The 20,654-nt window shown below is 40.7% G+C and overlaps 1 protein-coding gene and 1 pseudogene across 1 annotated transcript in view; one reads left to right on the plus strand and one right to left on the minus strand.

The window, feature by feature from the left end:
• HPSE2 (heparanase 2 (inactive)) overlaps nucleotides 1-20,654 on the plus strand; it is a 541,259-nt gene that overhangs the window by 72,315 nt on the left and 448,290 nt on the right. The window lies entirely within an intron of this gene.
• LOC139021468 (large ribosomal subunit protein uL15 pseudogene) lies at nucleotides 3,451-3,943 on the minus strand (annotated as a pseudogene).

Raw genomic sequence — 20,654 nt, forward strand, 5'->3', positions numbered from 1 at the left:
AACAGGGATCATGTCTTTCATTTCTTTGTGCTCTCATGATTTTTTTTTTTTTTTTATCCTCACCAGAGGGCATGCTCATTGATTTTAGAGAGAGAGGAAGGGGGAGGAAGGGAGAGAAACATTGATGTGAGAGAAGCATCAGTTGGTTGCCTCCTGTATGCACCCTGACCAGGATTAAAACTGCAACATTTTGGTGTATGAGATGATGTTCCAACCAACTGAGCCACACTGGCCAGGGCTCTCATGATTTTTTTATTGTATATGCATGCTCTCAAGATTCTTAATCTAATAATAATGCTCTATAAATTTGTTTAAAATGTTCTGCTGTCTACATAAAGGATGAATTCACTTGAAGACTCTTTTTAAGGGATAATTTTAACATCAATTAAATAGCTTTTATAGGTTTAGATTCAGTTATTTGTCTTCCCTCACCTCACCCCCCTTTTGAGGTGTAAATTGAACTTTTGTGGAGGATTCCTATACTATAATCAAATGAAAAACAGAAAATAAAAGTTGAAAGTCAGCCTTTAAGGGCAATACATTTTCTAGGATTTTGTTTAGGACATAAACCCCTGGAAGGCAAGGAATAACTAGACAGCCCAAACCATGGCCATTATAAACCATGGCGTTACTCAAGATGCACATAGTACCCCGTTGTGGTCCATTCTTCTAACTTCAATTAAGGAAAAGGGCTCAAATCAGTGGAGTGAAAACTGTTCTTTCAGTTCCCACAAACCATAATGCTCAAAGGACTATTTCCAGATCTTTTAAATTATTTACATTATATTCTACAGTATTGAATAGAACATAATTTTATTTAATCATTTTCTTATTAAGTTCCATTAACTTCTATATATATTGACACATTTATTTCTGTGGAGTAGACATCTCAAAGTGGATGGCTGGATCAAAAGATATGTATTTTTAAATTTTATAAATTCAGGTTTATTGAGGTATAATTTACATGCCGAAAAAATAAATTCTGAAAAATGTATAGTCTATATAGTCATATAACCACAACCACCATCAAGATATACAAGATTCTGTCACTCTAAAAAGTTCTCTACCAAGCTGTAAAACATAGAAGGAACCTTTACCTTTTGCAACAGCATGGATGGACCTGGAGATTATTATGCAAAATGAAATAAGCCAGTCAGAGAAAGACGAATACCAGGTGATCTCACTTATGTATGGAATCTAATGAACAAAATAAACTGACGAACAAAATAGAAACAGAGGCATGAATACATAGAACAGACTGACAGCTGTCAGAGGGGTTAGGAGAGGGGGGACTGGATGAAAGAAGATGAAGGGATTAGGCAAAGGACATATATGCATAGCCCATAGACACAGACAGCAGTGTAGTGATGAGCAGAGGGAAGTGGAGGTGGGGGGATAGATGGAGGTGGGTAAAGGCAGGGGCAGAAATGGGGATATCTGTAACAGGGTCACCAATAAAAAGAAAAAGAAAAAGAAAGTTCTCTTATTTCCCTGTGCAGTTAATCTCCTTTTCCTACCTCCAGTCCTTAGGTGTGTGTGATCTGATCTCTGACCCTAAATGTAATGTACACAGGTAGTTGTGTGTGTATGATTTCTTTCACTTAGCATATTTTTTGAGATTCATTCATCTTATTGCATATATCAATCAGCATTTCATTCCTTTTCGTGGCTGAGTAATGTTTTATGTTATGAATATCCTACAATTTATTCATCTGTTGATAGACATTTGGTTTATTTCTAGTTTTAGTGATTATGAATAAACCCAGTGTAAATATTTGTTCTCAGATCTTTGTGTTGACATGGATTTTCATTTCTTTTGATTTTATGGTATCTTTTAACTTTATAAGAAACTATCAGACTATTTTCCAAAGTGACTGTACTATATCTTACATCCTACCAACAGTATGTGAGGAGTTCTAGTTCCTCCACATTCTTGTCAACAGTTACTATCACCTGTCTTTTAAATTTTAGCTATTCTAGTGAATATGTAGTAGTATCTCATGGTTTTAATTTGCAATTTATCTTTTGACTAATGATATTGAGCATCTCTCTTCGTGTGCTTATTTGTCATCTATAGATCTTTGGTGAAGTGTCTGTTCAAGCCTTTTACCCATTTTAAAAATATTAATGAGTTTTGTTTTCTTGCTATTGATTTTTGAGAGTTTGTATATATTTTGGGCTATAAGTTCTTTATTAGATATGTGATTTGCAAATACTTTTTCCTCTGTGACTTTAAAAAAAATTTCTAATAGTTTCTTATGAAAAGCAGAAACAATTTTGATGAAGTCCAATCTATTATTTTTTCTTTTATGATTTCCATTAAAAATTTTAGTGCATCTTGTCAGGTAATTTTCAGAAAAGTTCATAGCAATTCCTATTCCCACTAGCAGTGTACAATAGCCGTTATTTCCTAGCATTCACATTAGCACTGAGTATTAGTGCTCTTTTCAATCTTTTTCAGTATAACAAGTGAGAACTATTACCTCATTGTAATTTTCTGGCTATACCCAGAGTGACTATGTTTTCACATATTTGTTGGTGATTTGCATTTTCTGTTTTGTGAATTACCTACTCATATACTTTGCTTTAAAAAAAAGCAACACTTGGGTGTTGATCTGTTTCTTATCAGTTTGTAAGTACTCGGTGAATTAGGAATGTTAATCCTTTGTCATGTGTATTGCAAAACATTTTCCTCCCTGGATATCATTTATTTATTTATTTTTTTGGCTCTGTTTTTAATTAAGAGCTTTAATCTTTAACTATGACTGGAATTTATGTTTATATATAGTACCATGTAAGTATATAGCATTGTTTTCTTCCAAGTAACTAGCCAGCTTTGCATACACTGTTTTAAAATAAAACATTCTTTTGTCACTAAATTGAAACATCATATATGTTATATATTATGCTCTCACATATCTTTGTACCTATTTCTAAACTCTATTTTCTGTAATTTTTCTAGTCTTTATTTCTGTGCCAATGCTATACTGATTTGAAATCTGGTAAGGCTTATTAACCACTTACTCATTTTTCTTTCCAAGGTTCCCATAACTGTTCTCATATAATTATTTTTTGAAATGTATTTTTAATTTTTCCAGTTCAAGAAAATTCATTACTGAATTATAAATGTAATTGCAATAAATTTATATCCTAATTTGGGAAGGATTGATATTTTCTTTTTCTTTTTTATAGTTAAATTTAATATTGGCAGATTTTTTTTTAATTTTTCAACTATTTAATACTTATTTACACACACATGTTAGCAACAGGTATCTTTCTCACTTTATAAATGAAAAGTTCAAGTCAGGATTGGTCCAAAGGGCTCTTTCTTCCTCAGGGAAGTTTGCAGAGGATCCCAGGCCTTGATACTCTAACTCCTAGGACCTGTTAGGGAGGTTTTGGAAGTACAGGTAGGGAAGTGGAGATGCCAAAGGACCTACACTCAGACCAGAAGACAAAAGTACGTGGACATTTTAATGAACTCCCCTCCATGTAGCTTCAAGCTACCAGGACACAGGCCCCACCAACACCCTTAATCTTCTCCTCTGTCTTCTGCTGAAGAACTTGGCCTTCACAATGACAGGTTGCTTTGGGAGCTTTCTCTTCCCCAAAACTTTGTAGTAGCCCGATCGCACCACATCAATGATAGGAGCAACTCCAATCTTGCTTTTGGCAGCATTGACTCTTGTCTGCTCACTGACCAGGTCCACAGTTTATCAAGGTTGACAGTAGGGCAGAAGCTCTGGTTCCTCTTAAAGTGGTAATGCCTCATTCCAACTTTCCCAAAGTAACCTGGGTGATATTTGTTGAAGTTGATCCTGTGATGATGCAAGCCGCCAGCATTACTGCAGCCCCCCGGGTGCTTCCTGTGCTTGCCGATGCAGCCGTGGCCGTGGCTCACGTGGCCCCGAAGTTTCCGGGTCTTCCTCAGTCTAGATGGCATGTCGGTGGCCAAGTTGCAAGAGCTTGGCAGATTTTTTTTAAAAAAAATCTTTATTGTTGAGGTTATTACAGATGTACACCCCCCCCCCATCTCCCCTCTCTACCCAGTTCACTCCCCACCCCAGTCCTTCACCACCCTACTGTCTGTGTCCATAGGTAATGCATATATGCATATAAGATCTTTGTTTAATCTCTTCCTACCCCTCACCCGCCTTTCCTCTGAGAATCGTCAGTCTGTTCCATTTCCATGCCCCTGATTCTATTTTATTCACCAGTTTATTCTGTTCATTAGATTTTTTATTCATCTATTTTTATTTTTAGATTCAATTGTTGATAGGTATGTACTTGTTGCCATTTTGTTTTTCATATTTTTGATCTTTTTCTTCTTCATCCTCTTTTTAAAGAATACCCTTCAACATTTCATATAATACTAGTTTGGTGTTGATGAACTACTTTACCTTTGTCTTGTCTGTGAAGCTCTTTATCTGACCTTCTGGGTAGAGTAATCTTGGTTGAGGTTCTTAATATTCATCACTTTGAATATTCCTTGCCACTCCCTTCTGGCCTGCATAGTTTATGTTGAGAAATCAGCTGACAGTCATATGGGCATTTCCTTGTAGATAACTAATTGCTTTGCTCTAGCTGTTTTTAAGACTCTCTCTTTGTCTTTTGCCCTTGGCATTTTAATTATGATGTATCTTTGCGTGTCCTCTTTGGATTCCTCCTGTTTGGGGTTTTCTGTGTTTCCTGGACTTATAAGTGTATTTCTTTCACCAGGCTCGGAAGTTTTCTGTCATTATTTCTTCAAATAGGTTTTCAGTATCTTGCTCTCTCTCTTCTTCTCACACCCCCATAATGCAAATGTTGGTATGCTTGAAATTGTCCCAGAGGCTCCATAAACTATCCTCATATTTTTGGATTATTTTTTATTTTTGCTCTTCTGGTTAGGTGTTTTTTGCTTTCTCATAATTTTTTGACCAAGCGTTTTGAGTTCCTTGAAGACATGATTCTAACTAGAGGACTTTAAGTATTAGAGTTCTTCCTGATTACCCTAAAATGAAGCTCTGAGGTTGAACAGAAAAGGAATCAGATGCTATTTTACATGTTTAAAATGAGACTAATGCTATAATCAACACAATGAAGTGTTTGTGTAAATGTCAGTGGCCATACACAAATGCACAGTCATGAGATTAAATAACACATGACTAGAAGTTCTCAATTTCTCCAGCTGCTTTATGGTTTTAAGTAGAATATATTCTGTTGCTTGTAAGTCCTCTTATGAACCATCATATAAGTGAAGAATTTTTTTAAAACTCAATTTCTTATAAGATTCAACAGACATAAAATTACATTTCAATAAATATGATCAGAAGAAAGGTAACATAGGAGAGAAGGATATAATTGCAAAAACATACATTTTATACATGAAAAGCATTGTATTGGCAATTACTATAAAGAGTCATCAAAGGATGCTTTTTTAAAAAAGTGCTCATGTTCTGCGTCTCTCAGAATATACTTGGGAGCATTGATTGATTAATTACCAAGTTGATGTATGCTTTTTCTTTGTGAATCACCAAATGAACTTCCCTGTTTTCAGGAGTCTTTGTATTAGCAGACCTGGAAAAATGATGATTACTTGTTGCTTTTCACCTATGCTCTGTAAGATGATATAGGAAGGAGTCTTCTAAATTAATTTTAACTTTAGTTCTCTCTTGTTTTCTCACTATGAGAAGCATTTTCTCATCAGTTCCTTCATTTAGGATGATGGCATCACCTCAAAACATAATGGAATAAAAGCAATTTTTTTGGACAGTTAATTAAATACAGATAGCCCTCTCTGTAGTCTGGTTGAAGTTAATGGTGCATTTTAGAGTATTAGGACAGTAATCTTTCAAGATCCAGGTGGGTGTGGGAGAGGGTAGCTAGGCATTCCAAGAGCTATGCAAGGAAATCCATTGAGTGGGGGAGTCTTACTAATAATTAATTATGCAATCATCTTGTCAGAGGAGTATTAGTTTTTTATATTTTTAATATATCCTCAGAATAGAATGAGAATTTTCATTAGTTTATTATTCATTAGTTTATTTTCAGTGTATCTCAACATATTGCATGTAGTTCACATGTGTCCAGTTAAGTGGATTTAAAGTATTAGGTGCATTTTAGAGTATTACATATTGCATGTAGTTCACATGTGTCCAATTAAGTGGATTTAAAGAAATTTTTGAAAATAAACTGGATTAAATATAGTTTTAAAGCCAGCAAGGAACAACAAAAAATTGTAAGACCAGTGGTTTTCTTTCAGTATGAAATCTTTGTTGGCCACATAATGTGGTAAAAATAATTTGACAAGAAGTTGTCCAAAAAAAGTCTCTGAATTATCAAAAAAACTATTTTAAAATTTACATGTATTTTTAATAACATGTCTAATGGAACAGTGATATAATGCCCAGACATTATTAATATTTTAAAAATAGGAACAAAAAAGGTTTTGAATCATAATCAAAATAAGACACACATTTAAATTATTGCTTACTTAATTTTTAGCTGATAATTAAAAATTTTTATTTTGACCTATGTTTTAGAATGTAACTAAAATATTACTGCAGCAAGAGCTGCATATGAAATACATATATTACATATATAGTTATATATTAATATATATGTATATAAAAAATTGGAGATCAATAATCTATGAAGTCCTTTGTTCCTCAGAGAAGTATAGGGTAGTAGATATGAACAGGAACTTTAGGATTAAACAGATACGGGTTTTGATCCTGTACTTAAACTGTACTAGTTTTGGGGGCCTTAGGCAAACTATTTAATTTCATTCCCATTTGTACAATAGGGAAAATAATGTCTTATGTGGTTTGTGAGGATTAGATGAACTGTTTTGAAGTACTTAACACAGGGCCATACACTCAATGAATGTTAGTTATTGTTATTGTTATAATTATTATCTTAACTAGAGGCTCAGTGCACGAAATTCATGCTGGGGTCGGGGGGGTGGCAGGGAGGGAGCCCCTCAGTCCAGCCTACCTCCTCTCCAATCCGGGACCCCTCGGGGAATGTCCGACTGCCGGTTTGTGCCCTCACTTTAAACAGATGACAGCTCCATTGTTGTTTCTTTCTTTTCATGTTTAAACCCATTGGAATTAGAAGGTATTCAAAGTGTGTATACATTTTGGGGGGACACACTGTATATCTCTAGTCACCGGTGAAAGGAACCAACGATGGATTTGGAACCCTCAGACTGGGAACCTCGCTCACTCCCCACATGTCTCCCCACTCCACTTTTCACCTTTGCGGGCAGCAGGAGAATCAATGTTTTCTCTCATTGACTCAGAAAAGCACGTCCTGTCACCAGCTGCCTGGCAGGAGTGCGCTAGGCCCCAAGCGAGGGAGGCTCAGTCAGGGCAGCCTTAGCTCATGGGTGCTGGCACCCAAAGTGCACATTCCTCCTCTGCAGTTGCCCCGACTATCCCACCGTTTCACTGAGAGGACGGAACTCCTCACCTCCTCTGGGTTACCGATTTTGAACGCTGACCAAAGGCACCTCAGCAAGGGCCGCCTGCACCCATCAGGTGTGTCTGTCACCACCTTCTCCTGCCTCGGCACCTGCATTAGCCCCATGGAGGTGATCTCGTCGCTGCACTGGACTCCGCAGGAACAGGGCATCACCACTCCACTCTCTCACTGTCATCTTACAGGTGCCCACCCCCAGCACCCACAACACCCAGACACGCTCCACAGAACGTGAGCATGCTGGAGGGGATGTGTGCACGTCCTGTGGGGGACATAGGCATTCTGGGGTTGGTGGAAGTGCAGCGGAGGGGTGGCGGGGGGGAACTTGTGCACACCATGGTCCGGGACTGTTGCAGGCGTGCGTGGGTGACAGTGCACTGGGGGACATTTGCACTCAAGCGGGGGAAGAGAAGATGTATGCACTGGAGGCCTGTGGCTGTGCAGATCTGTAAACCCCCGTGGTGCGGCCAGGAGGACGTCAATCTGGCCTGCCACGGTGGCTGTCTCTGTGATCGAGCACCTTCTGGGCCAGGAGGCGGGACGTGTGCAGCCACTCCTCGGCGCTGATGGCCTGCAGGTGCTACTTCAGCTCGGCCCGCAGGCTCAGCTTGGCGCACTCAAGGCTGCCGCTGCCGCCATGTGAGGAGTACAGGCCGCTCTCCACTGGCCTACCTCCCCCACCCAGAGGCTCTCCTCAGCCCACAGGCTCTCCATGTGTGCTGTCCACAGGCCCAGAGCGGCTGGGGCGTGTGGAAGGTTTGGCTTCCTTCCTCACCGGGGTGATGAAGGAAGCCAAGCGTCCAGCCCAAAGGAGGCCAAGCATACTGCCCGAAGGAAGCCAAGCGTCCTGGCGGGCTCCATGGCTGCCACCAGAGGCAGGCCCTCGGCGGCCGGCTGGGGCATGCAGGAGGCTTGGCTTCCTTCGTCACGAAGGAAGCCAAGTATCCTGCCTGCTCTGGCTGGCTCTGTGGCTCCGGCCAGCACTGCCATTTTTGCGGCTATGGGCGCTGCCATCTTTGTGGTTATGGGTGCCGCCATCTCTGTCATGGAGTGATGGTTAATTTGCATATTACCTTTTTATTAGTATCCTATCTAATGATAGACAAACATGGTAATTAACCATACCTCTGCTACGCTTCCCATTGGCTAATCAGGGTGATATGCAAATTAACTGCCAACCAAGATGGCGGCTGGCAGCCACACAGCTTGAAGCGAAAATGAGGCTTGGTTGCCCCGGCGATGAAGGAAGCCAAGGTTCCCCGCCTGCCGCGGCCCAGCTCTGAGCTCCAGATGCAACAATGTTGCAATTATAGAAGCTAAACAAACCCCAGATACCTGCTTTCAGGCAGCTGGCCTCGGAGCTGGAGCTGCAACAAAGTTTCAATTACAGAAGGTAAATAAATCCCAGAATTAAAAAAAAAAAGAAAAAAAGGAGAGACTGGGAGCTTCAGTTGAGTCTTGGCCCGCCTGAAAATAGCTCTCAGCCCCTCATCCAGGCTGGCCAGGCATCCCAGTGGGGACCCCCACCCTGAAGGGGGTGCGGGCAGCCTGAAAACAGCCCTCAGCCCCTCACCCGGCTGGCCAGGCACCCAAGGAGGATCCCCACCCTGATCCAGGACACCAGCAGAAAGACTGGGAATGACTGGTCACTATGACACACACTGACCACCAGGGGGCAGACGCTCAATGCAGGAGCTGCCCTCTGGTGGTCAGTGAGCTCCCACATGGAGGAGCTCTGCTCAGCCACAAGCCAGGCTGATGGCTGCCAGTACAGCAGTGGTGGTGGGAGCCTCTCCTGCCTCCTCAGCAGCGCTAAGGATGTCTGATTGCAGCTTAGGTCTGCTCCCCACTGGCAAGTGGACATCCCCCGATGGCTGCTGGGCTGCCAGAGGGATGTCTGATTGTCAGCTTAGGCCCAATCCCCCGAGGAGCAGGCCTAAGCCAGCAGATGGTCATCCCCCGAGGGGTCCCAGACTGAGAGAGGACACAGGCTGGGCTGAGGGACCTCCCCCCCTCCCCCGAGTGCACAAATTTTTGTGCACCGGGCCTCTAGTAGATAATAAAGAGATTGTTCTTTAGAGAATGTTTCATAGATCAGTTCATGTCTCAGATACTACTATCACAATGCAAAGAGGAAAAGAGCTAAATAGATTTCAAAAGAAGCAAGTTCTTAAGTTTCATGATTATTGTCAGCACTAAAGTTTTCCCTACATGTTTTTTGTGTGTGTATGTGTGTTTAAGGGTCTAGGCTTTGGAGTAAGTAGAGTTTATTATAGAGATTATAGGGGCAACGGGTACATGAACATCCTTGCTACACTTCTCTAGTCTCTGTTAGGGTTCTGAAGAAGAGAAATGTAACCATCCTACAATTTTTTTAGTCTTTGGCCTGTCTTTCCTTTGAATGTAATGGCTTCAGCAGTTAAAGGTTACGTGCTCCTTTTTTTAGTATGAAGAAAATTTACAGTTATGCAGATAAAGATCTGTAATCTCACACATAATCAAGGTGAGTGTGGAAGTATGATAGATGTAGGAAGTGATAAATTGTACTATACAGCAAGGAAAAATAACATTTTGTTCACTTGGAATAGCCATTTGATTCTCCTGTGGCTTATGTTGTAGAATGTATTATTGTTACAGTGATTGATGATTAATGTATTAGGGAGAAATTTTCAGAGTTGAGAAACTACATTTCAGCTTTGCATTTACTTTACATGCATCCTGCAGCAAGACTTACCTTCCTCAATTCATAAATTTGGAATTATAGATCTGCCTTTTGTCAGCACATTCTGAACACCTGTCATGTGCTAGCACTGTGGTATTCACTAGGGATATATAAATGGTAAGACAGGATCTGATTCTTGCTCTCCCTGAAAATACTAGTATAGTTCAGTAAGAAGGTACACATGCAACCAATTATAGCTTACTGTGATTAGGGCTGTATTAGAGAGATAGGAGTCTGAGTTGGCCTTGGGGAATCGGAGGGGTCTTCATGAAGGAAGTGGTGCTAATGATCTCTAAGTTTGCTACTCTTACATTAAAATTCTGGTTAGCACTCATTTTAGAAATTAAGGACTATTTGGCAAAGAGATAGGCACAGGAGCAGTTTTCTTCAAATTGTTGATAGCTTGTGATGCCTTCAAATAAAAAAAATAGTTTACAAGTAACATACTTTTATTTGTACAGTAGGACTAGAGATACTATATATTGGTACCTGCATATGTGATTTGGAATTAGAATTGTTGAGCACCTTGGAAAAGCTCAACTGTTATTCTTTCTTCTTATTCTTTTTCCTCATTTGTCTCTTTTGCTTGTGTGAGAATATACTTTAGGGCAGTGATGGTGAACCTTTTGAGCTCGGCGTGTCAGCATTTTGAAAAACCCTAACTTAACTCTGGTGCCGTGTCACATATAGAAATTTTTTGATACTTGCAACCATAGTAAAACAAAGACTTATATTTTTGATATTTATTTTATATATTTAAATGCCATTTAACAAAGAAAAATCAACCAAAAAAATGAGTTCGCGTGTCACCTCTGACACGCGTGTCATAGGTTCACCATCACTGCTTTAGGGCCTCATCCTCTGCTTTCCCCCTTCAGTTTTTCATCCATACTTATGGCTTGAACTGTCACATAGAGGTGGGTCCTAATTTTTGTGGGATGCGTAGCTCACAACATTTTATTTTATCTTTAAAATAATGGATACAGGTCTTTAAGATGATGGGTACAAAATTATGAAATCAAAATTTTACACAAAAGTTTATACAGAAAAGCAAAAGACCCAGAATAGCCAACACAATACTGAGGAAAAACAAAACCAGAGGACTAGCACTCCCTGACTTCAGACTTATTGTAATGATACAGTAATCAAGTTAACGAATGTGATATTGGTGAAAGACTAGACAAATAGATAATGGGATAGAATAGATAGCTGAGAAACAGACCTAGACAAATATAGTCAACTGATCTTTGACAAAGGAGGAAAAATAATTCAATGGAGAAAAGTTAGTTTTTTCAACATATTGTGCTGGAACAACTGGACATCTACATACAGAAAAAATAAGACTCTAGAAACATATTTCACCTTTCACAAAAATTAACTCAAAATGGCCCTGGCTGGTGTTGCCCAGTTGGTTGGGCATTGTCCTGTGCATTGAAAGGTTGTTGGTTTGATTTCCAGTCAGGGCATGTGCCCAGGTTGTGGGCTTGATAACTAGTAGAGGGCATGCAGGAGGCAGCCTATTGATGTTACACTCTCACATCAATGTTTCTCTCTCTCCCTCTCCCTTTTTCTATTTCTCTCTCTCTCTCAAAAATCAATAAAAGTTTTTAAAAAATGAATTCAAAATCAACCGTAGACCTAAGATAAAACACTAAACTATAAAACTTCTAGAAGATTACATAGAAGAAAATCTAGGTGACCTCAGTTTGGTCATGAGTTTTTATTTATTTTTATTTTTATTTTTATTTTTTTGGTGGTGAGGTTTTAGATATAACACCAAAGCATGCTCCATGAAAGAGAAAATGGAAAAGTTGGTCTTTATTAAAATAAAAAATTTCTGCTCTTTGAAAGACACTCTTAAGAGAATGACTAAGTAGGTCCAGAAATACTCTGAATTCTTAATTTGAAATAATATAAAATGATATTTTATGTTTGAGTTGTTAAAAAATTATCTTCCCTTTCTCTTCACATACCCTGTGGTATGTATTTCAAAAGTAAAGTTGCTGATCATCTACATATTTATTAGAAAAGAGCAAAAAAGAAGAAAAAAGAGAAAAAAATATAAGTGTGGTGATTGCTAGAAAAAGGGAGCTTAGTGGGAGGTAGAGAAGGATATGGAGGATAAATGGTGATGGATGGAAACTGATTTGGGGTGGTGAACACACAATAGAATGTAAATATGATGTGTTGTGGAATTGTGCACCTGAAACCTGTACAATATTAACCAGTGTCACGTCAATCTACACTAATAAAAGAGAAAGATGCAAATTGACCATACCTTCATGACACCCACCAGCCAATCAGGAGTGAGTATGCAAATTAACTTAACAAAGATGGAGGGTTAATTTGCATATGCAGGCGCCGAGCAGCTGGGGATGGGGCAGGACGCTTGCATCGTCACCATGGCGATGTTGCAGGCATTCCGCACCGCTCCATCCGCTCTGGGCCTCTGGGTAGTGTGGGAAGGCGGAAAGGTGGCTCCGGGCTGGAGCAAAGGCAGAAAGGCGGCTCTGCCAGGCATGAAGGTGGTGCCAGCAGCCAGGGGAAGGAAGGCCCATTCTTGCACAAATCCTTGTGCATCGGGCCTCTAGTAAATTCAATAAAAAGGAAAAACAAATTTGTTTTATGAAAGTGAAAATGATTAACCAAATAAAACACTTTTCCATATTAAATATAAATTTATAGCTGGGAGTGTTACTAGGAAGCAAATCCAACCCCACTACACTATAGGGTACTTGTTCAAGGTCACACAGTTGGCTAGGTGGGACTAAAATCCAGGCTTTGGATTCTTTCTTGAGTTCACTGTTCTTCCTACTACACTGTAAAATGTTTTCCCTCCTGGAAATGAAATAACTTCTGTTCAACTGAAAAATAATTATACAATTTAAAAATTCATATATATACTACCGAAGTTCTATTAATGGGTTACCTTGTCTCATGCAGAGGTAGGCACTTGTAATATGGAGGTGATATGTCAGTGTTTTAGCACCAGATGAGCCTACCATCTGTTGGTGTGATTGACAGACAGAGGCACCACCATAAGGAGGGTAAGTGCTCTACTCTCAGACATGGGGACCAGAGTATCTCCGCTGTGGGAATAAGGGAGTGCACATGTTACCTGAGTCTTGAAGGAAGAATATGAATTATAAAATGTGTGAGGTGAAGCAGTTTAATTTTGTTGAAAATGGAACATATCACTTGACCCTGTTATAGCCTGCAGAGACTTCCAAGTCCTTGTGGTAAAGGAGTCACTTAGAAGAGCATCCAATTTAAGAAACTACTTCAATCCAAGAAGATTAAGGCCGTAGGGACTTTTTAATTTTCTTTAGGTCTTTTATCTTTATTTTTGGTGACTGAGTGGTAGTTGCTAATATGGTCTCTGTTTAGGGTAACGATTAGATTTTAGGTATAGGTAATGGAGAAAAGGGACATCCCTTTGTTATATGCTTATATTTTTAATAGAATTCTAATTGGCTACCTATAATTAGCCATGAAATATTATCTTTAGAGAAATGTGAAGAAACAGATTTCTAGATATGAGGGGAAAACTGTTACTAAAGTAAACTATGATTTTTTTCTAAACAGTTTCTTCTTTTTCTCTTGTAGGTTGCCATAGATTACTTTCAGTATGTCTTCTCTTTTTAATTTATGCCTATTAGTTTGAAGTTATGAAATACCTGGTCAGTACTCTTCTGCTAATTTTTCTGAACACAATAAACTTTTAACAGACTCTCAAATCCTCTCAGCACAAGTCTGTTTTCCAGTTGCCTAGTTTTGTGTCTCTGTATTTCTTTGTTAAAGGTTGTTTCTGTTTTGTAGCTCAAAAAAAACAGTATCTTCTTTTAACTCTCCAATAGCTCTGAACTATCTCTTAATGAGGAGACATGAAATGCCATTGTCAGCCTCAGCTACTTATAATTTCTTAATTTAGAGAGGAATATAGCCTGTTTTATTTTATAAGAGTTAGATCATCTATATTTTTATGTCTGGTTTGAAAAAGCAAAACAATTACGCTGCTAATGAGGTCTTCTGACAGTCCTATCTTGCTTCTCGGTGGAATATTAATACTTGCAGAAGATGAATGGGATGCCATCTTAAAAAGATGAGTCCAGCCCTAGCCAGTTTGGTTCAGTGGATAGAGTGTTGGCCTGCAGACTGAAAGGTCCTGGGTTCCATTTGGTCAAGGGCACATACCTCGGTTGCAGACTCCCAGCCCTCATGGGGGCAGGGGGAAGGGAAGGGGTATGCAGGAGGCAAGCAATTGATGTGTCTCTCTCACATCAGTGTTTCTCTCTATCTCTCCCTCTCCCTTTCACTCTCTCTAAAACTCAATGGAAAAAATATTCTTGGGTGAGGATTAAAAAAAATGATAAGTCCACAGAGATACTTCATTTTGTTCCCCTTTTTATTCCAAGAAAATCAAATCTGCTCAGTGTGCACGTCTCTGGGAGATACACGTTGAGCATTCATCCAGCAGTTGCTAATATATTGTTGGGATTTTGAGTAGTCTTTTATCAATTAATCACTTATTAAGTAAAAATAATTATATATAAGGCACAATGCCAGGAGCCATGGAGAAAAAGAAGTTGAATCTGTGTTCTTATTTCCAGGGCTAAAACAAAGTCTTAAATACTGATCTAAGAATAAATGTTAATATAAAAGTCTCATTTAAAATCATAAAGTTAGCAGCCAATATGAAATTAAATTGTTACAATTTATTCATAGTGTTGGTGGAAGTAGAGGAAGGCATGGCTCTTGGGAAATTAGTTCATTTTCTAAATTAGCTGAGAAATGATAAAGGGCTAGAAACCAGTGACAATTTTTAAAAAATCATAGATTCAGCATAGAAACTGAGCAGTATATAAAGGTATAATTAACCTTGCAGAACTAACCTTTAATTAAATACTAGAGGCCCGGTGCACAAAAATTTGTGCACTCAGGGGTGTCCCTCAGCCCGGCCTATGCTCTCTTGCAGTCTGGGACCCCTCGGAGGATGTCCACTTGCTGGTTTAGGCCCGCTCCCTGGGGGATCGGGCCCAAGCTGGCAGGCAGACACTCCTCTGGGCCCAAGCTGGCCGGCAGCCCTCGGGGGATGTCCACTTGCCAGCGGGGAGCAGACCTAAGCTGCAGTCGGACATCCTTAGCACTGCTGAGTAGGCAGGAGAGGCTCCCACCACCACCGCTGTTCTGGCAGCCATTAGCCTGGCTTGTGGCTGAGCAGAGCTCCCCCTGTGGGAGCGCACTGACCACCAGAGGGCAGCTCCTGCATTGAGCGTCTGCCCCCTGGTGGTCAGTGTGTGTCATAGTGACCAGTCATTCCCAGTCGTTCTGCTGTTAGGGTCAATTTGCATATTACCTTTTTATTATATAGAATAGAGGCCTGGTGCACGGGTGGGGGCCAACTGGTTTGCCCTGAAGGGTGTCCTGGATCAGGGTGGGGGTCCCGCTGGAGTGCCTGGCCAGCCTGGGTGAGGGGCTGATGGCTGTCTGCAGGCTGCCCACACCCCCTTCAGGGTGGGGGTTCCCACTGCGGTGCCTGGCCAGCCTGGGTGAGGGGCTGATGGCTGTTTTCAGACTGACCAAGACCCCTGGCGACTGAAGCTCCCAGCCTTTTTTTGTTATTCACTCCAGCTCTGTGGCCATGGTGACTGGAAGCAGGTATCTGGGGTTTATTTACCTTCTATAATTGAAACTTTGTTGCCTTGAGAGGAGGCAGCAGCTGCCAGGAAGCTTGGCTTCTTCCATCGCAATGGGCAAGCAGGCCTCCTGGTCGCTCCAGCTCTGTGGCCACAGCCTGCTGAAAGCAGGTATCTGGGGTTTATTTACCTTCTATAATTGAAACTTTGTTGCTTTTGAGGGGAGCTCAGAGCCGGTGGCAGGCTGGCTTCCTCCATCACTGGAGCAAGCAAGCCTCCTGCTCACTCCAGCTTCTTGGCTGCCAGCCGCCATCTTGGTTGGGTTAATTTGCATATAGTTGCTCTGATCGGCTGGTGGGTGTGGCTTAAGGCGTAGCAAAAATATGGTCAATTTTCATGTTTGTCTATTAGGTAAGATTGTGTTTCAAAAGATGCCTCAACTATCGTCAGACTAATGTCAGAAAAAAAGACATGAAACATGTTCTAGAAAAATTAATAAAGAGTAGTAAAATTCTTAAAACTTAGAGGAGTCATAAGTCAGCAGAACTAGTATTCTGATTTCAACTTCAAGAGTGGAATTTGGAAAACAATTTGTTTAAGCCTCAGTTTCCTGAGCTATAAATGTGGTTTATAATAGTATCTATTTAATAATGTTGATGTGAGGATTAAATAATATGTGTGTTTAGGGCTTAGTTCATTGCCCAGTTTATAGTAAGCTTCAAGTAAGTGACAAAAATTATAAATATTATATAACCAAAGTTTGGAAAAATAGTAGGGATTTAAAATATAATGAAATTATTTTTAAAAATTTAACTGGTTTTCTCTTATATAAAAATCAGAATAGCTCTTCTTATACTGGTTCATGAAAACCCTAGTACTACTAGTATTTTAATCAGCTAGTATAGGTTTTAAAAAATGGTTAGTGAAATATTATTAATGTAATACCATTACCCTGTATGTAAATTACCCCCAAACACTATTAAAATCTACATCACTAATATGGTTATCATACGTGGAGCTGATTCTAAGATTTTTTTTTTATAGAGATTTCAGAATAGATTTTCTAAATGTTATAATTGGAGTGGTTGGCTATTTTAAGAACTTGTTAAGAACTAAGGTCTTCTACCAAGCTATATACCAGTACACCAGTTTATTTTGCATTCTTTAATGAAAAGGGTAATAAGGTGGAATTAAGAATAAAAGAGGTACATAAGAAGCACTCATCAGGTATTCAGTATATCATATTAAAAAAAATTATAACAGAGATTCAAGTTTTGTGAAAGGAAGAATAATATATTGAAATTCAATTTCAGCATATTTGCAAAATATATAGGCCTTCTTAAAATGAGGTGTATGTTTTTTTTAATTGTTTTATTGCTTAAAGTATTACAAAGAGTATTTTATATGTCTCCTTTTTCTTTTCTCCCCTTGACCTTCCCCTAGCCTCCCATACCCCCCAGTGTCTTGTGTCCATTAGTTATGCTTATATGCATGCATACAAGTCCTTCGGTTGATCTCTTACCCACCCCCGCAACCCTCCCCAGCCTTCCTGCTGTAGTTTGACAGTCTGTTCGATGTTGCTCTGCCTCTGTATCTATTTTTGTTCATCAGTTTATAATGGTCTTAATTATCCATAAATGAGTGAGATCATGTGGAATTTTTCCTTCATTGACTGGCTTATTTCACTTAGCATAATGCTCTCCAGTTCCATTCATGCTGTTGCAAATGGTAAGAATTCCTTCTTTTTTACAGCAGCATAGTATTCCATCGTGTAGATGTACCACACTTTTCTAATCCATTCATCTGCTGATGGGTACTTAGGCTGTTTCCAGATCTTAGCTATGGTAAATTGTGCTGCTATGAACATAGGGAGGTGTATGTTTTTGACTCACTTGTATTTTGTGATATAATTTAATGACAAAGAGTTAAAATTGGATTAAATTTGGAAATGGAAAATATGGACCTCCAAGAAAGACAGCTTCAGTGGGAGGAATAGGACCTCCAACAATAAGTTATAGCCATAGAAGACTCCACTCCTACCCCCACCCCTGACTGTTTCAGAGTCTTGAGAACTTCCTGAGAAGACAGTTATTTTTCCTATCTGCATTTTTGAAAAGCAGAAGCCTGGAGTTCAGTCCTAGTTCTTCCACTTACTTGGATTTTGATTTAGGACATGTCACTTAATTCCTGTGAACCCATTTTCTTATCTGTAAAATGAGGATAATGATATCTGTCTATCTATCTCATAACATTGTTTTCAAGATTAAATGCACATAGAAGTACTTTGCAAGTTATAAAACCAAAACCAGAGAATGCAGATTTCAACTCCTCACATACATAAGGGACACAGTAAAGAAGCAGAATCAGGTTCGGAGGAAGCTGGAGCCGGACATGGCTGGGCCGGCGACATGGAACCGCTGTACCAGCAAATGCACAGGCAGGCCTACCAGACCCAGTATCACATGGGACGCTGGGTGGCGGCAGACAGGCAGTCTGTGCACTTGGTAGAAAACGAAAACCAAGCAAGCATACCAGATATTCAGCCACTAGGAACGCCTGGAGATTTTGCCCAGCAGAATGCCAAACTTCGTGTCGCTGAGACGGCCCCCGTGAGGCCGAAGCGGCCCCCGAGAGGCTGGGACGGTCCCGGTGAGGCTGAGGCGGCCCCGGTGAGGTTGGGATGGCCCAGGTGGGGGTGGGACGGCCCTGGTGGGGTTGAGACGCCCCAGTGAGGTTGAAACGGGCCCAGTGAGGCTGAAACAGCCCCAGTGAGGCAGTAATGGCCCTGGTGAGGTTGAGAAGGCCCCGGTGAGGGTGAGACGGCCCTGGTGAGGTTGAATAGGCCCCAGTGAGGTTGAAACGGCCCCGGTGAGGTTGAATTGGCCCTGGTGAGGTTGCAGTGGCCCCAGTGAGGTTGCAACTGCCCCGGTGAGGTTGCAACTGCCCCGGGGAGGTTGTAACGGCCCCTGTGAGGTTGAATCAGCCCCTGTGAGGTTGAGACGGCCCCGGTGAGGCTGGGACGGCCCTGGTGAGGCTGAGACAACCCTGGTGAGGTTGAATCGGCCCCGGTGAGGTCGAGACAGCCCCGATGAGGCTGAAACGGCCCTGGTGAGGTCGAAATGGCCCCGGTGAGGTCGAATTGGCCCTGGTGAGGCTGAAACGGCCCCGGTGAGGCTGAAATGGCCCATGTGAGGTTGAGACGGCCCCTGTGAGGCTGGGATGGCCCCTGTGAGGTGGGGATGGTGCCTGTGAGGCTGAGATGGCCCCTGTGAGACTGAGACGGCCCCTGGGAAGCTGAGAAAAATACCACATGAACTCATTTATGGATAATAAGTACCATTATAGACTGATGAACAAAAATGGATACAGAGGCAGAGCAGCATTGAGCAGAATGTCAAACTACAGTGGGAACCCTGGGGAGGGTTGGGGGGAGTAGGAGATCAACCAAAAGACTTATATACATGCATATGAGAATAACTAATGGACACAAGACACTGGGGGGTGGGAGAAGCCGGGGGAATGTCAAGGGGGAGAAAAAAGGAGACGTGTAATACTCTTTGTAATACTTTAAGAAATAAAATTAAAAAAAAAAGAACTTATAATGATGCAGACACTGGAATAAATCCCAGCCCCAAACTGAGAAATGCTCAGATGTGGATTCAAACCAGCCTGGGAATCCAGTCATGCCAAGGACAGGGCCTTGTGTCCCATGTGTGGGTGGGAGTCTAGATTTGTGATTTGGGCTCGATTGGGAAGCCGGGGGGATTGCAAACTGCTTGAGAGCCGGGGGCTTTGTCTGCCTTGTCCCTAACCGTCTCTCCAGTGTTTGGAGCAGTGGCTGGAACCTACCAGGGGCACCCTCAGTAGAGGTTCCCATGATGAAAGAATCAATGGGCAGATAAGTGTGCTGACCTCAGATTCAGTGGATAAGCCAGCTCCTTTTCTTTCTTGGGCAAGGTATCTTGAACCTTCTGAGCTTTAGAATCCTCAACTATAAGGTGAGAAAAAAATAGTACCTGCCTCCTAGGTTTGTTCTGAGGTTTGCACAAGTGATGACATAAGCTCAGTGGTTGGTACAGATTAAGTCCTGGCCAGTGGCAGGTACTGTCATTAGTAAGATTTGTATATTTCTTGTGGCAAATAAACAATAAAATCAGGATTTTAGAGCAATAAAACCCAAAATCCAAGGAGATCTGTGAATAAAAGAGAAACCACAACAGGGAAGCAAAATCCCAGTTTTCCTGACTAATTATTTTTAAAAGTGTCAGAAAAAAAAGGCCATTCTTAGTTGTCAAGAAATCTAAAATAGCAATTTTGAAATAAAGGAGGCAGTAATGTATTACAAAATCCAATGTATCTATTTCAAAAGACTCCAAATTAAGTGATCATAAGAAGATCTTTGAGAAATACTATAAAGGGAAGAAAGCAAGTCTTCTAATTAGGCATTGTGTGAATTATATCTCATTCAAATCCAAATTTAATATAAATGTATTCGCTTATAAGAAAAACCTAATGATGATTTAAAAGCATCCTATTCAGCTTTGACTTTAAAATGAAATACTTATCCACATGCACAGATTTGATGTGATATGTCTAAGAGAGCCTATGAATATTCATAGCCAGTATACGAACTCCTTGTCCACATTCATATAACACACTTCATGCCAAAAAAAACACACAAAAAAAACCAAAACCATATATGAGGCAGGATTATAATACAGTATGTCCTTGCGTTACGTCGGAGATCCGTTCCTATGGTGCGATGTAATGCGATTGTCGCTGTAAGTCGGAACCCACCTACACAAGCACCTACGTCACTCACATGGAGCACG

Source organism: Myotis yumanensis, unplaced genomic scaffold, assembly GCF_028538775.1.
Source record: "Myotis yumanensis isolate MYYU_CA2020_CCGP unplaced genomic scaffold, mMyoYum1.0.hap1 SCAF_13, whole genome shotgun sequence".
Lineage (NCBI taxonomy): Eukaryota > Metazoa > Chordata > Mammalia > Chiroptera > Vespertilionidae > Myotis > Myotis yumanensis.